The sequence below is a fragment of the Propithecus coquereli genome, unplaced genomic scaffold (genome assembly GCF_000956105.1).
Source record: "Propithecus coquereli isolate 6110/MARCELLA unplaced genomic scaffold, Pcoq_1.0 Scaffold94, whole genome shotgun sequence".
Classification (NCBI taxonomy): domain Eukaryota; kingdom Metazoa; phylum Chordata; class Mammalia; order Primates; family Indriidae; genus Propithecus; species Propithecus coquereli.
The window spans coordinates 3,439,119-3,444,159 of NW_012155729.1; the positions used below are offsets into that span (position 1 = coordinate 3,439,119).

The window sequence follows — 5,041 nt, forward strand, 5'->3', positions numbered from 1 at the left end:
TGATTAATATTTGACTATCTCCAGGAAGTTTGAACATGCTTCTGTTTTAATAATTTTGACATATTATAAATAAAATCAAAGTTCCCCTTCACTATCTCCCTTCTTTCTTAATACAGGTATGTACAGGTATAAATTTCCCTCTAAGCACTCTTCAGCTGTATCTCATCTGGTTTGGTACGTTGTGTCTTCATTTTAGTCATCTCAAAGTACTGGGGGCTTTTTGTTTATTTTGTGTGTGTGTGGTGTTATTCTTTCCATTAGCTATAGAGTAAAATCAAAGTATTGTTTTTATTTCCCTTTTGATTTCTTCTTTGACCACTTGGTTATTTAGGAGTATGTTAATTTCCATATATTTGTAAGCTTCTTAATTAATGTTTTTCTAATTTTGATTGCTAATTTCATTTTATTATAGTCAGTGAACATACTTTGTGTTATTTATATCCTATTAAATTTATTGAGGTTTGTTCTATGGCCTAGCATATGGTCGATTTCATAGAATGTTCCATGTGCACTTGAGAAAAATGTCTGTTGTTAAATGGAGCATTCTATAGAGATTAGTTAGGTTTAGTTGGTTTATAGTATTGTTTGAGTCTTCCATTTACTTGTTGATCTTCTGTTTAGTTGTTCTATGCATTATTGAAAATGGGATACTGAAGTCTCCAAATATTATCATTTAATTGTCTGTTTCTCCCTTCATTTTTGCAGTGTTTGCTTCATGTGTTTTGGTGCTCTGTTATGAAGTACGTATGTAATTGTTATATCTTCCTGGTGGATTGGCCCTTTTCTCATTATACAGTTTCTCTCTTCAGTTTTCTTGTGGTTGCTGTCTGTGTATCTTTTTCCATCCTTTTATTTTCAATATATTTATATCCTTGAATCTTAAAGTATGTCTCCTGTAGATAGCATATATTTGAATTATTTTTTTCATCCTGCCAATCTCTACCTTTTGATTGCATTGTTTAATCCATACACACTTAATGTTACCATAGATATAGTTGTATTTATGCCTGCCATTTTACGTTTTCTTTTCTATGTTTCATGTCTTGTTTGGTCCTCTCTTCCTCCTTTACTGCTTTCTTCTGCATTAAGTGAATATTTTTAATGTAGTATCTTTATTTCTTTAATGATTTTTTCACTACATTTTTGAGGGGTTTTTTTTTTAGTTGCTGCTCTATGGTTTATCATAGACAACTTACCAGAATCATATATATATGAGTGTGTATACATATATACATACATATATATATATGTATACACATACACATACATATATATATATGAGAGACACTCTAGCCTGGGCAACAAAGCCAGATGCTGTCTCAAAAAAAAAAAAAAAAGACAGCATCTCATTCCATTGTTCAGCCTGGAGTGTGCAGTGGCACAATCATAGCTCACTGTACCTTCAAATTCTTGGGCTCAAGTGATCCTCTTGCCTCAGCTTTCCAAGTAGCTGGGACTATAGTTGGGTGTCACCATGCTTGGCTAATTTTTTAAAACATTTTTTGTAGAGACAGGGTCCTGCTATGTTGCCCACGCTGGTCTCAAACTCCTGGCCTCAAGCGATCCTCCCACCTTGGTCTCCCAAAGTGTTAGGATTATAGCTGTTAGCCACTGTGCCTGGCCAGTTTTATATTTATATTATGTTAATTTCAATGATATATAGAAATGCTACACCTATACAGTTCTATTTCCTTTTCCCTCTTTTTGTGGGATTATAGTTATACATGTTGCACCTATTAAGGTTACAAACTCAAATGTATTGTTATAACTATATTTTACCATCTGTGGTAATATCCTTAGCCAAAAACAGCTTGATTCTCACCTCCCTCTTTTGTCCTGTTATTGGAAAGTATACTACTCATGTGGTTCATTTTTCTGTGTTAGGCCCAGCATTAGTAAGAACGAAGAAGGACAAGCGATTTGATGAAAAGAAAAGAAAAATATTAATTTGCCAGCAAATGAGGAGGGCGGTAGGCTAGCATCTCAAGACCACTATCTTGTCTTTAAGCAAAAAAACAGGGATTTTTAGAGGGGCTTTCCGAAGTTGGGCTCCCATCTGCTTGACTGTAGATAGCTGTCACATGTCATGGCTTTGGACTATTGTTAAGTGTAATTGGTGGTTTCAGTTGACCTTATCTCCAGTGACCATGATCTCCTGACCCTTGTCCAGACAATTCCGTTCAGCCGTCTCCTGTGGTTTTAAGATACTAGAAGAGAACATCTTTCTGCTTCGTTTACTGGCCTCAGGAAAGAATGCAGGTTTTAATTCCCAAAAGAGGGTGGGGGTTTTAAAGAGACAACTCGTAAACTCGTAATACATTTCGTTGCCTTTTCTCAGACCTTTACCTGTTACAGTCACCGGAGCACTCTCTGAACAGATTGTAAATTTCTAGAAGTGTTTTCCTAGGGATAGTACAGCGACACGTGCTACAGTGGTTTAACATTTAGTAGATTAAAACGAGGGCAAGATTTCAAAAACGTTGCATTTGGGCCAGACAAACCAAGCACCCTCATGATAGCTGCAGAAAAACGCAGAGTTTCCCGCCTGCAGCGAGGCCCAGAGCCACAGCAAGCGCAGTTCCTCCACTGGGGTATCTCCCGCCTCTTCCGGTGCGCGCCTTCCGCATCCGCCGGACGCCAGCCTCGCGAGACACTGCGCGCGCGCCAAGTTCGACCGTCCAATCGGGAACGAGCTGTGGCTTGGCGCCTGAGCAGAAAGGAGAAGCGAGCGCCGCGTGGACGCTGACCTCGGCCCGCGCCTGCGCCTTGGCTTCTCCCCGTGATTGGCTCCTGATTGGCTCCTGTCTCTGAGGGAGCCGCCGTAGTTCAGTTTTCACTTTCTTTCTCGCTCTCTTTTTTTTTTTTTTTGGTTCCGCCCCCGCACACACCATTTTCTTTTCCTTTGGCCGTGAGGTTTTACTTCCGGTTGCTAGCGTCAGTCAGCGAGAAAGTCGACATGTTCCCTCCCGTGTCTGGGCGTCGCGGGGCTGGTTCTCGCCTGTGACCCTGACGGGAGACGGGGCGCGGTTCCGAGGCCTGGAGCTCGGGCACCCCGGCCAGCGCCCGGACCGCTGGCCCGCGCCCGCCGCACCCGCCCCCCCGAGGGGCTGCCTGCGGGGCGGGCGGGGTCGGCGTCCTGCGGTGTCCACGTGTGTCGGGGGCCGCGAGGGCCGGGAGGACGCAGCCGCACGGCCGGGGACAGCATGGGAAGGAGGCTGAGCAGTGACCGGAAGTCCTCAGGGGCGGCGGCCGCGCGGGGGACAGGTAAGCTCTTCCTAGCGTCCGGGCGCCCCGACCGCGGATCTCCGCTGACACCTGCGCGGACGGAGCCCAGGGCCGAGCGCTCGGGCTTGCGGGTGCTGCGGGGCTCAGCCGCCGGGGCCGGGTTCGCGCGCTCGCTGTGGAGCGGGGGGCGGCCCGCGCGTTCCCCCCGCCTGTTCGCCCTGCCCCGGGCTGCGTGGGGCGGGAGGGTTGGCGTTGCCTGAAGCGCTTTCTGCGTGGCCGCTGTTGGGGTGGCTCGACCTGTGTGGCCGGTCTCGGTGTCGCCGACTTCGAGACCTTAACCGTGCTTCAAGTTCCTGCGGGGCTTCGAAATCCATGTTGCCCGTTTTCTAGAATGCTTTAAGCATTTCGTTTGCGTCGTCTGTCAGGGGACAGCTTCATCCTCAGGGATATGGTGATAGGTTTTTGGCTGAAGTTTCCCCCACTGGATTTGGACCGGCTGGGAAGGCATCTGCTAAGGGTTCTCTGGGAAGCCTGCTGCTCACGTTTCTTTCTGCCGAGACTTCGTGGCGGTGCGTGACCTTTTCGTTTTAAAGTAAAAGACGCCTGTCCATAGGGAGAACCATTTAGCCGCGAACTCAAGTTACGCACGGGGAGTGTTACAGTAGGTCGGTCCATGCGAGCCAGCAGTTTGTCTGAAGGCGGCGCCAAGCAGCGTTTTGTGGGAGAAAGTGGTTGCTTGATCTCAAAATTTGAGGAAGATTAGTTTGAAAAGTCTCAGGTTTCTCTTCATCACCTCTTTTGTCTGTTTAAAATTCACAAATTTAAGTAAGCTGTTTTTCCCTTTTCCTAGTCTCCCTGTAAGGTAGAATCAGAGTAGTAAGGTTTCTGAAAACGTATCCTGAACTTAAAGTGTTGTACAAGTTTATGGTGTTATTGTTGTAACATTATCTAACGGTCCGTAGTATTTCCCTGAAAAAGCATTAAAAGGAAAGAGGGGTGCGTGTGTGATGTTTAATATTACAGGATGTGAGGCTGGTGGTACTCCTGCCTAGGAGGTTGATAACAGAGCAAATGTTCCTTGATAGTGTAAGAATACTCTTGTGTCTCCTAGGCGTGGATAGCTTGCCGTGTCTCCAGTACTGTACATCAGCAAATGACATCCAGGCCAGAAAAAATAAAAGGTGACAGAGTATACACAATTATTTTAAGGAAAACAGTGTTTGAAATTTTGTGTTTTCAGGACATTTACCCAAATGTAACAAGTTCTCTTTAAAAAGAGATGTCATGACCATCTCCTGTAATCCAAACGTAAGTGCTTAAATGGGCTGAAATCTGCAAAGTCCTTAAAAACTTGCCTGAGACAGTGTTTGTGAAATGTAGTATAATAATCTATTTAGTATAAGTAAATAGATTCAGGTGAGTCTGTCGTTCCTCTATTGGTAGGCATTCAGGTTATTTTCAGGATTTCCCTACAGCTAACAGTGCTGCAATGATTATCCCTTTTGCTGTTATAAACAGTGCTTCAGGTGCTCATGAGAGTGTTTCTGTAGAATTGAGTCCTTCATGAGAATGCTGGCCAATAATGGTGCTAAATTGCTCTCAAACGATTGCACCCTTTTACATTCACTCTCTCAAAAGATGTGTTTTTATCTCCCACTCTAGCCAGCACTGGATGGTAACAGTGTTTTAAAAATATTTTACCTCAAAATTAAAAATAATTTTTATTTATCTTCCTTGATGAATAAAAAAGTTAAACATTTTTGACTGGGTCATATCCTTTGCTGATGTTTTTATTGGATCCAAGCTTTCTTTGACC

General features: G+C 44.1%; 1 protein-coding gene across 1 annotated transcript in view; it reads left to right on the plus strand.

Annotated features, from left to right (window-relative positions):
• Positions 1 to 3,142: 3,142 nt before the first annotated feature.
• Positions 3,143 to 5,041, plus strand: part of LOC105826894 (protein FAM208B-like) — a 34,407-nt gene continuing 32,508 nt past the window's right edge. The window contains exon 1 of the mRNA XM_012664901.1: positions 3,143 to 3,264. The gene's annotated coding sequence lies outside the window, so the exon portion shown is untranslated. The remainder of the gene's footprint in view (positions 3,265 to 5,041) is intronic.